The 12228-nt window shown below is 37.3% G+C and overlaps 1 non-coding gene across 1 annotated transcript; it reads left to right on the top strand.

Moving 5' to 3' along the window:
* Window positions 1–410: 410 nt before the first annotated feature.
* LOC145566545 (small nucleolar RNA R71) lies at window positions 411–517 on the top strand. Its single transcript, XR_014095444.1, has one exon. It is a non-coding gene; the product is annotated as a small nucleolar RNA R71 (small nucleolar RNA).
* Window positions 518–12228: the final 11711 nt, after the last annotated feature.

The raw sequence follows: 12228 nt of genomic DNA on the forward strand, positions 1-12228 counted from the left end.
ATGGGTTATTCTGCCTATAAGCTTGGAAGGCATTAACTTGCTCCACGGAACTCCTGCAATCCTGCTCCCAATGACCTACAATACCACAATTTTCACAGAAAGCCTCATTAGAATTATTATTAATCGCAGAAACATTAGCTACATTAGCAGTACTCAGATTGTCTAATTTTTGGCAAATAGAGGTTAGTTGAGCTTGCAAAAAGGATACAGAGTCGACACTATGCTTCCCCTTGTTAGCAAATCCTCTAGGGTTCCCATATTGGGAATTGTGTATCGCCATGTCTTCAATAACCTGACCTGCATCATCAACATTAAGATTCATAAATCTCCCTCTAGCTGCAGAGTCTAAAATTATTCTAGAAGAATTTCCAATGCCGTTATAAAAGTCTTGGATCAACTGCCATTGCGCTAAATTATGGTGAGGGCATTCTCTTTGTAAGTCCTTGAACCTCTCCAACGCCTCATATAAAGATTTATCGGCTTCTCGGGCAAAGTTCTGAATCGCACTCCATAGTACTGCTGTTCTCTCTGCAGGATAATACTTGTTATAGAAATTCAAAACAAGAGTTTCCCAGTCAGTTATACCAAGTGTAGTTCTATTTAAGCCATTAAACCACAATTTAGCTTTTCAAGTTAAGGAGAAGGGAAAGAGAATCTCCCTGATTAGGTCTTGAGTGACCACGGCTTGCCTGATGGTGTTGCAATATTGACAATAGTCGACAATGTGAAGATTCGGGTCTTCACCCTTGGCTCCACTGAACTGCTTACTCTCTATCATCGTTATAAATTAAGGTTTAATTTCAAATTGAACCCCATCAAGAGCCGGAGTAGGGGTGAGATGTGGAAAATCCGTAAGCTTTGGTTGTGAATAATCCCTAAGCTTCTTCGGAGCCGTTATCTCTGATTCTGCGTCTGATGATGCCTCTAAATCGCTGGAATCAGTTGGAGAGTCGCAGTAATTATTGTTATTATCACCAGAATCCGCCAGGATTTGCTTGTAGATATTTTTCTGTCTGTGGAAGGACGTTCGATCTCAGGATCGAATGGGATATAACCTGATCTGGAACACCTGGGCATAAACAAAAAAAACTAGAAATAAAAAAAAAAAAACCGTTTCCCCGGCAACGGCGCCAAATTTTGACAGGGTAAAGTCGTATCCCCTAATAAAAAATAATTACCTAAATCACTAACTACAGTAGATAGGGAAGTAGGGTCGATCTCCACAGGGAAACAAGTATTTTTACTCCTAATTAATTATTATAATCTAAATTATTTAAATAACCAATATTTATAATTAAGTAAGAAACTAAACTACTAAGGTTGAGAATAGGAAGAAAACAATATATGAAAGGATCTAGGGCATAGGTTCACCAATAAATAATACTCCAGGGTAAAACATAGTAATCAATCATTGACATTGCATAAATAACATGATTAACAGGCTCTCGCAATTTATTAATCAACGTAGATCTAACAGGCTCTCGCAATTTACTAGATCTAAGTTCTTATTGAAAATAGCCTTTAATATCAAATTAACATCTGCTCGATTCATCAATTTAATATTGCTATACTTTTACAAGCCGCAATTGTAAAACATTAAAACAATTCAATAAGAAATTATCATGCAAAACCAATAATCAATAATAGTCAATCATCAATGCATCAATTAACCAGATTGTAAAGGGCTTTCGCTACGTATTACAATCACAGAATTAATCTACCGGTATTAAATCTCATCTCTCGAATCTCAACTTAACCATTTATAAATTAACCTGCCTATTGAAACTAGACCTAAACATCAATTCTCATCTCTCGAATCTTGAATCAATATTGTCAAACTCATGCATAAAAGATAGGCCTAATCTAGTCACAGAGCATTAAATCAATCAATAGGAAATTAATCTAACATTGATAATTAACAACAATAAATTACCCCTTCATATTATTTATTAGATCCCCATAAACCCTAGAAATTAAACTACTCACAAATCATCATGACTAAACTAATCAAATAAATAAATAAAAGCATAATCAAGGGAGTGAATAAAATAACTGAAATTAAAGGGGAAGAAATTGTTACCAAAAAGTAATCTGGAATTAATGGAAGAATTAAGAACAAAAGTTTAGAGAGAGAATTCTAAGAGAATAATTAAGAGAGTAAAGAAAGAGTAAAGAAGAAGAAGAAGAGATCCTAAAAACGTATTACGGAGGAGTATTTATACTCCGTACAAAAATCCTAAACTAAAACAAATTAAAACTACGTTAAACATCAACTAATAAAACACGCGCCCGATCGGGCACGCCTTTTGATCATAGTACAAATCTCGCGTCCGGCCGGGCGCGTCACCGGGCGCCAGACTAAGCTTCTCCAGCCCGGCCGGGCGCGCCTCCGTGCGCCAGCCTTTTTTGCTGGGCGGCTCATTTGGGCCACTATTTGGACTTCGATTGGGCTCCAATTCTTCGGGCCAATCTGGGTTTCCTCTTTGGGTCTTGAATACTCGGTCAAAATGCCCCAGTATCACCTATACCGAGCCCTTAATCACCGGTTCGATGGCTCTAACCAGCCCTGGGCTATAAACTCTGGTCTTGCTTCTCCAATGTTCGTGATTGCTCCAAAATATCTCGGGAAAATACTCCAAAAGCATAAATACCTGCAAAAGTCAACCAAATCTACGAAAACACTAGAAAACACCAATTAGTAATAAAAGTGGCTCTAAAGAGCCAAAAACACTACTAATTACGACCACGGGACGGGGGGTAAAATACTATATAAAATAGACACATCAACGCTGTACAATTTTGCGCCGTAAGATACGCCATTTGCATTTTTACGCTGCCTGAAAACATCTTCCTTTTTGCTTCCGACGTGAAAAAAGAATAAAATCCGGACATTTATAACGTTAGTACAGTAAAATGACAAACCTGTCTGTGGGTGCTTTTACGTAAAGCAGCACCATAGAACGTCTTAAGGCACTCTAACGAAAAACGTTCAAAACGTATGCTTGGGGAAGGCACAAAGCACGGTGTGCATGCAATATGATGTAAAAAACTAACAAAGAATGAAATAAACTACAGTTGCGCGCCATTACATCTAATGACGATAAAAAACCGTTGAAAAAATGATCAAACGGATCAAAATCCGGATACCGGCGGTCATTTTAGCGACTAGTATCTGCGCGCAACTCAGTAGGACGCGCTGGCCAGGCGCGCACATATTTTTGAGTTACGCTTGTTAGTCAAGCGCAACTGATTCAGTTGTGCGCGACACTCAGTTCAGCAAAATGAAAATCGCAAAACGCGATTTTTTAGTTTGCTTTCTCTCTCCTTCCTTCATCTATTTTCGCCTCTTTCTCTTAAGAGCTCGGTTTCTTGCGATTTTCAAAGCTAAAGGAAGCAAAATTCGTCCTTAATTCATATTTTCCATTATCCAATGTAAGTTTTTGCTAAAACTTGTTCTTTTCCGGATGAATTTCAACGATTTTCGAATCATTAAACCCTAAATTTCGAATTTGGGGGTTTTCGATTCAGTCCATTATTCTTGAAATTGTTTGCTCTATGTTTTCATGCTATGTTTAAGGAGTGTTTTGCAACAAATTTTATGAAAAAAGGTTAAGTATTGAACCTTGCATGACCAGCGCAATCTTCAACGCTGCGCGTGCCACCTGCTTGTGTAAAATCGCAAACTGTTTTTTTTTTTTTTTTTTTTTTTTTTAGATTTGGCTCATGGAGCGTTTGCGAATTTTTGGTCAACCACAAAACCTTGAGGCTAACGGAGTAAGAAAATTCCCTGGACGTCGAATCCTTTATAAGCACAAGAATGAAGAGGAATGGACGTCGTTTTTCTGTCATGGGGTTCCTAACATACGCTTTGTGATTCCTTGGTTGAACATAAATAGTATGGTTGGGAATAGTCTCAATTGCCCTTAAATTAGGCTTTTAGGCCTATCTATTACTACTTATATTTTTCCTTGCAGGGTAATAAGACAATACGAGATGAAACAAATTATTCCCCCGTAAGATTGTGATGCACCTAAAGATGTGATTTTTAAACCCGAGCGAGTTTTTCGTTGAATGGAGTATTGGTCAAGTCTTCTTATATGGGTAGTACAAAATCCTACTGCGAGTATTGTATTATCTTCTTTTTACAAAGCTTGTATGAATGCGGCGGATAAGGGTGAATTAAACAAGGCTCGATCTCAATATCAAGCTGCCACGGCTCGCAATCCACCTAAGCCTTTGATGCATTCGGCCACCACTACTCCTCCTAGTGGCCAAAACAAAGGAGTGAGAAGAAAATTAGACTTCTCATCTCCTAAGGCGCGTTCGAAGGAAACAAAAAGGAAAGCTCCCTCCAAACCCGCACAACAAGGTGTGATAATCAAGGACCTTTCGCAACAAACTCGAAAAAGAACTCTAATGAAAGCTTTGGAAAAGGGAAAAAAGTTTGAAAAGACCCCAATTCCCAAATTGAAGAACAATGTATGGGTTAAGAATAAGAGCGTAGGAGAAATCTCTAAGGTTTCTGAAAATACTGCGATGGAAACTACTCCTCCATCGTTCGTGACAATTGAGGACATAGTAAAACCTTAGAGTGTTACACAGTTTCGCTATTAGTTTTAAATTGAATAAATTGTAATCACTACTATGTTTTTTTTTGTTTACAATCTAGTTCAACATTGTCTCTCTTTTCTTTGAAATTTTAATAAAATGAGCTTTATATTTTTATATTTTTACATTTTGATATGACTAAATCATAAAGATTGCCTACGTATTCACATTACGAAATCAGGTCTTTGCGTAGTTCTAATGTTTTTTTTTTTATTATTATGTTATTTTTTTTTCTTTAATCTCTTAGGTAGAAATTAAATGAAAAATTAATCAAACCTTGTTTAAAAAGAATTATATAAATGTCTAATTTTATTTTTCGAGTATAAGTTATATTTAAGAAACCCCCTCTTTTTGCCGCAAGTAGAAGTCGCAACTTCGTTCAAACGTAAAAATTCCGGTTCGCAGTTCGTCATCAGGTGGCGCGCGTAACATCTGTACTTGCGCGAGCTTGTCGCGCGCAAAGAAATTTTTTGCGCGTGACATCCGCGCCCAACTATTCCAGTTGCGCGTGACACCTGTGCTACGAATGTCTCGAAATCTTTTTTAGATTCTGTATTATTACCCCCCCCCCCCCAAGTGTGAAGATTTTTTCGTGACGTTCGAAAAAATCTGAACACTTAGAACAGTTTATTATTTCTAAATTACCCCCCAAGTGTTATGTATTTTACCGTGTTATTCGGTAAAATGCGTAACACTTAGAATTTTTCAATTGAATGCTAAATAAAATTGGTTGTATGAGTGAACGAGTTTATCGGGATTTTATATGTAATATTTCTTAAGTCGATCAATGTTTATTAATTGGCGAATTTCATCTCCTCCGATATCCATTGATTTGACGGCTCCTCCTGATAGGATTTCAATTAAGCGGTAGAGACCTATCCAATTAGGTTTGAATTTCCCTCTTATTTGATCGGTTGGTAGACCCCAAACCTTTTTTTGTACAAAGTCACCTTGTTTTATATTTCTGGGTTTTACTCTTTTATTGAAATGACGCGCAATGCGCCTTTGGTAGACTTGTACATGATGCAAAGCTCTTAATCGTCGTTCATCGAGCAATAGAAGCTCTTCATACCTCACTCTTACCCATTCAACTTCCAGTAGCTTACTTTCAAGTACGATGCATAGGGATGGTATTTCCAGTTCGACTAGTTGAACTGCGTCCATTCCGAAAACTAAGGAGTATGGAGTTACTCCTATTGATATTTGTATAGACGTTCTATAACCCCATAATGCGAAGTGTAGTTTATTCGGACAATCTTTATAATTTTCTGCCATTTTCTTCATGATGACTGTTATATTTTTATTTCCCGACTCTACCGCTCCATTCATTTGAGGTTTGTATGGGGATGAGTGATGATGTTTTACTTTAGAACGAGTTAAGAGGGTCTTGACTTCAGCTTTGAATTAAGATCCCTGATCACTAATTAGTTCATGTGGAACTCCATATCTAAAAAATATGTTTCGTTCGAGAAAATTTACGACATGTTTAGAAGTGATATTCACGTAAGAAGAAACCTCAATCCACTTGGTGAAGTAATCGATGACTACTAATACGTACTCGTGCCCTCCTGCTCCTGTTGGAGAGATTTTTCCAATTATGTTAATTCCCTAAGTTGAAAAAGGCCAAGGGGAAGTGAGATTGTATAGTTCGCATGGTGGAAGGTGTTGTAAATTAGCGAACATTTGGCACTCTGGACATTTTTTAACATATTCTATGCAATCATGTTCCATAGTGGACCAGTAGTACCCTTGTCGTGAAATTATATTTAAAGCATTTTACCATTCATGTGAGGTCCACAAACACCTTTGTGAGTATTTTCCATAAGGCGTGTGGCTTCAGGTTGGTCTATACATAATAAACTTTGACCATTAGGTCCTTTTTTGCATAATTGACCATTTAATAGACAATATTGGGCTGCAAGTGTTTGTAAGGCTCGTTGGTCTTTCGATGAAGTATTTTCGGGAATGTTCCATGGGTAATATATTGGAGGATATGATCATACCAAGGAATGTCTCCTTCGATGTCATTTAATTCCTCTATTGCGTTGGAATATGCTGGTTCTTCTCTTCTATCAACGCATAATGGCATCATATTTAAGAGTTCTAGAATGTTTATCATTGAGGCTAATTTTGCTAGCACATAGGCAAATTTATTGTCATCCCTTGGGAGATATTTAAAATCAATATGTTCAAAATGCTCGATGAGTTGTTGTAGGTGTGCTTGGTATAATATCATTGTGGAGTTCTTTATTTTCCATTTTTTTGGTATATGATTTATAATCAAACTGGAATCTCCATATACCTCTTATTTTTTCAAACCTATGCTAGCTGCTGCTTCTAATCCAATAATGCACGCTTCACATTCTACGACATTATTGGTAACCTCAAAGTCTAGTTTAACAGAGATTGGAGTATGTACTTCCTGTGGACTTATGAGTAACACTCCTACGCCACATCATTTTTTATTGGACGCAACGTCGAAGTACATTACCCATTTGTCATCTTGTGTCATGAGAATCTCTTCATCCGGAAGATGAGTAGTTTCTGCAGGATTTGTTGGAATTGGATGTTGGGCCAGAAAGTCGGAAATTACTTTTCCTTTCATTGATTTTTCAGGAATATATTTTACCTCTAATTCGGCCAACATCATCAACCACTTAGATATTCTTGCTTGTATAGGTGGTTGTTCAAACAAATACTTTATCGGGTTTTGTGGAGAAATTACATGAGTAGTGTATGGTAGCATATAATGTCGTAATTTTTTAGTTTCCCACACTAATGCTAGGCCTGTCTTTTCCAAGGTGCTATATTTTGTTTCATATTGAATGAATTTTTTACTTACGTAATATATTGCACGCTCAACTTTTTCTACCTCTTGTGCTAACATGGCGCCTGTGGCCGTGTCTGTAACTTTAATGTATAGCCTAAGAGGTTGTTTGGGTACTAGTGGTGATAAAATTGGTGAACTTTTGAGATAATATTTGATTTTTTCCAAAGGCCTTTTTAGATTGATCGTCCAATTCATGTTTCTCCTCTTTTTTCAATTTTTTAAAAATTGCATCACAAGTCATAGTCAATTTGTTGATAAATCGACTAATGTACTGTAATATTCCAAAGAATCCCCTAATTTCCTTTTTTGTTTGAGGGGGAGGCATGTCAACAATTGCCTTTATTTTAGAGGGATCGATCTCGATGCCACGTGTGCTTACTACGTATCCGAGTAACTTGCCAGAAGTTACCTCGAAGGCACATTTTTGTGGATTCAATAGCATTTTGTATTCTTTTATGCGGGTGGAAAATTTGCGTAAAGCTTTTATATGTCCCATTCTATCTTTGGACTTTACGATCATATCATCCACATACACTTCTATTTCTTTACGCATCATATCATGCAAGAGAGTCGTAGCCGTTCTTTGGTACGTAGCTCCTGCATTTTTTAAACTAAATGGCATGACTGTGTAGCAATACGTACCCCAAGGGGTAATAAAGTATGTCTTTTCTTCGTCTTCTTTTGCCATTAAAATTTGGTTGTAACCTGCGTATCCATCCATAAAGGATAACATCGCATGTTTAGCCGTGTTATCTACCAGTATATTAATATGTGGTAGAGAAAAATCGTCTTTAGGGCTAGCATTATTAAGGTCCCTAAAGTCGACACACATGCGAACTCGTCCATCCTTTTTAGGAACTGGGACGATGTTCGTTACCCATTCTGGGTAATTACATACGCGAATAAAACCTGCGTCCAACTGTTTTTGTACTTCTTCTTTTATTCTTAATGCTACATCAGGTTTCATTCGTCGAAGTTTTTGTTTCATTGTAGAACGAAGAACTAGCTTCTCGAACGACTTTTCTTTGATAGATAATTGTTATATCTTTTCTTGCAAGGCTAAGGTTTCAGCATTTTTCTTTTCAGCATTTTCTATTTTCTTAATTCTTCTCTCCTCGGCCTCTTGATCCTTTTCCTCTCTCAAACGAAGAATCTCTTGTTGAAGTTCTTCGATGGTTGGCATTATTGTTGGACTAGGATTAGTTGTCGAAGAAAAGTGGTTTGAAAGGGGTTGATCTTTGGGTGGTAAACGTAGAATGCGAGTGCCCGGGAGTCTTCTTTCCCAAGCTTGGAAACCGGCCCTAAAAAGAGTACGAAAGGATAAGTAAATCGATATGCTTGTTTAAAAAGGGAGAAAAAACAGAAAAGACGCAAAATATATTCAAACGGATAACATCACCCTTAACAATTCGTCGATGAAGATATCGTTCGGACGAGTCAATTTGTTTTTTGAGAAATCAAAGTTGACTCGTTCAGTGCCGCGCGCAACGGAATCTCTTGCACAAGGACTTGTCGCGCTGGGACTGATTCTATCATTACGCATTTTGTAAGAAACAAGTAGGGAGTCGCTAATAAGTTTTAGGAAAAATTATAAACCTAATTCATGCCTTTCTTCCATGTGGAGTTCATGGAATAATTAGCACAAATCATAAGTTTACCCATGCCAAAATTGGACTATAAACCAGAAATGAGTTCGGAAGCGAGGGTACTAAAATAACGTTCCCTTTAGAGGGGAATCGTTATCCTAGCCCTAGTGCGGCCTCTACTAGCTCTTCCTTTTTTACAATTTCATCACCAAACAATATATGCAACACGATACCTAAAACTATGTTAGTTGATTTTATTTACACATAACAATTCACGTTAGAATTACATCGTAATGTCGTTATTCTTTATTTAATCAAATTCGTTAAAAGGACAAGAATTTTAACAATATTCGCCTTGGCTTAAGTGATCAACCAACAATTATTTAATTCAATTCTAATCTTTATTTAACGCACGATACTATGTGGAATTGATTAATTAATTATTATAAAGGTGATCAAACAACACTAATTAATTAATTAGGGTTCTTTTATACAAGAAAATAAATGTGATTTAACTAAGTGCTCAGGAATTTACCACTTCTCTTTGCTAGATCTCCGTTTAGAACACTTATGGACTCCTTCTTATTGGGGAACCTCCACCGTAGTAACAAAATATCAAAGGAGTGAGTGTTTAGGACAAGAGGGTTTAGGTAGCACTAGTTCACAAGTATTTCGCCAGAGTTTTAGGTTATTTTTCTATGTGTTTAAGCCTCGGTTTAAGCTCTTATTTATGGGGAATGATTAGGTTTAGGGCTACGAGCATTCTGCCGCAGTAGGTGTCGCGCGCAACAGAATGAGTTGCGCGCGGCACCCCAGCGCAAGTGATTAGGTAGCGCTGCTACGGGCAGCACAACAAATTGTTTTCGCGCGGATTTATGGTAAGATTCAATTTTATATTTTTTCGTATAATTCTTAATCTTCCGCAGCGTAACTCTGGAGGTTGCGCTTGGTGTCGTGCGCAACTGAATTAGTTGCGCGTGGCAGCCTTGCGCGATAGTTTGAGATGTGCGCAGCTTTTTCTGCGGCAGTATTAAAATTTAACCTAGGCGCTCCTAAATCCGTCATTATTGGGTTTTTAAGCACGTTCTTAAGCCTAATTATGATCGGGTTTAGATAATTGGACCTTTGTTTTGGCTTTATTCTTTAATTTGGGCTAGTCTTTTATGTTTTGTGGCTTAACTAGTTCTCCATAAGTATTCTTCACTTTGATCCAACACGAAGATGGTTTTATTTATCGTCATTGCACTTCCTATCGGGACAGGAGGCCAAAAGTAGATGTCTACAACAGGTCTTCTCTTGCAATTTCAAGGCTTCGTCTTCCAAGAACCTCCGACTTCAAGACGTGGCCAAAATAATGCAAGATGTCTACGATTATGACTTATCTAAATATTTAGGTACAAAAATACTCAGCGGTACGTAGACCGTATTTAGATTTTCAAAAATACATCACGGCACGTAATCCGTATTTTCTATCCTAATCGGGTTCCACTAGTTTCCATTTCATAAAACCTGTGAGAGAATATACATTCCATTAATCCATTCACTATTTGTGAATGCCCAATGCATTTTACAACGATAAACAAGTTACAATGCATAAAACACACGCCCGCACTAGTAACTAATCTAGGTGGTTAATCCGATTAACACAACTAATTAAAACTAGTCAAAGTTGTTTAACCGATTATGTAATTGACGTAATTAATAATTGAAGCTCCCACTAAATTTCGAATTCATCTTAATTAATCCAATTAATTAAGCCGGTAGAACCTAAAATTTGTCAAAATAAATTTTGCCAATTCCGCTCAAAAACCGAGGCCTAGCCTCCAAAAATTTTAATTAAAATAAACAAAATTAATTAAAATAATTAAAAAACGGCTTAAAATGCAAAACGTAGCCTAATAATTTTGTGTGTGTGTGCCTAGCACCAAGCAATTAGGCTTGGTTTGCTAGGCACCACACCTCGGTAGGGGTGCAAGCTGCTGCTCGCACGCACTTGCTGTTGTGTCGGGCTTGTGCTGCCTAGTAGCCATAGCCCGCACAGCCCTTCGCATACCCCGCCTACACGCAAAGTTTGATACTTTATATTTCCAATCAACCAAAAATGATTAAAACAACAAAGTTCAATGTAAAATTCATGAAATTTAGTAGGTTTTAAAGTTTAAATCACTTAACATAATTAAAGATTGAATCTTTAGCACTTTAGAAGCCTCAAAACAAAAATTTCACACTTAATGCAATTAATTTGCAATTATGTGAAAAATAAAACCAAGCTTTCAAACACAAATTACCACCAAGTAATCATGCCTAAAGAGGTTAAAAATTGCATATAAAATATGTTGAACCAATTACATAACCACCATAAATATGCAATTAATTTTCAAGGTTAGAAAGACTTAAAATTTTTCATAAAAACAAAAAACCCCTCGAAAAATGCATTTTTGGTCGTTTTTGAAAGGAATGGTGTCTTTCTAACAAGTGTATTATTCTGATAGTGGGTTCAGAATTATTAGAAAGCTAATATATTCAGTAAGGTCAAGTAATCGGAATGCATAAGTGGAGGCCGCTTCCAATCAATAATATAAATGTATAATTAATATTATAGCTTAATCTTGACTGAACCCTTCGGGTCACACCCAAGCAATGAACGAATCGACACGACGATTTATTTCGGAAGAAATAATGAGTTGCCCGAGTAATAAATATTTAGACGTCGCATATTCGAGCTTGGAGCGTCAAAACCGAGCGTCGGAGAATCTCAAATGTCGAGCCAAAATTTAGGATTTGGTGAGACGGGAAAATACTTCAAGTAAAAAGTAAAATCCTAGCCACGCGAAAGGCTAGGAAAGCGCGTCAAATAAGAGCGTGCTACGTGGAAGCACACATGGCAATTCTCCACGTGGTAGAGCGCCATGGTGGCAGCGCATGTGGCAAGGGCCGTGGACTCGGTTGATGGGTCATGGACACGGGCCAAAAGAAAGTGGCCTAACCGAACCCAACTTGGGGCTCAAGGTTGGGTGACACATGGTTAGTTCACAATGCATGTGAAATGCCTTGGGGACCAAGTGAGAAAGTGGTCCTCACCTAACCATGCGACACTTGTTACTTGTTCCTTGGTTTATTTAACTAAGGGTTGAATTCAACAATCTTTCCATGTGAGATTTTTTTGTGAAAAAGTCGTACATTGAAAGATGAGTGGAATTCACA

This window comes from Chenopodium album, chromosome 1, assembly GCF_948465745.1.
Source record: "Chenopodium album chromosome 1, dcCheAlbu1.1, whole genome shotgun sequence".
NCBI classification, from domain to species: Eukaryota; Viridiplantae; Streptophyta; class Magnoliopsida; order Caryophyllales; family Amaranthaceae; genus Chenopodium; species Chenopodium album.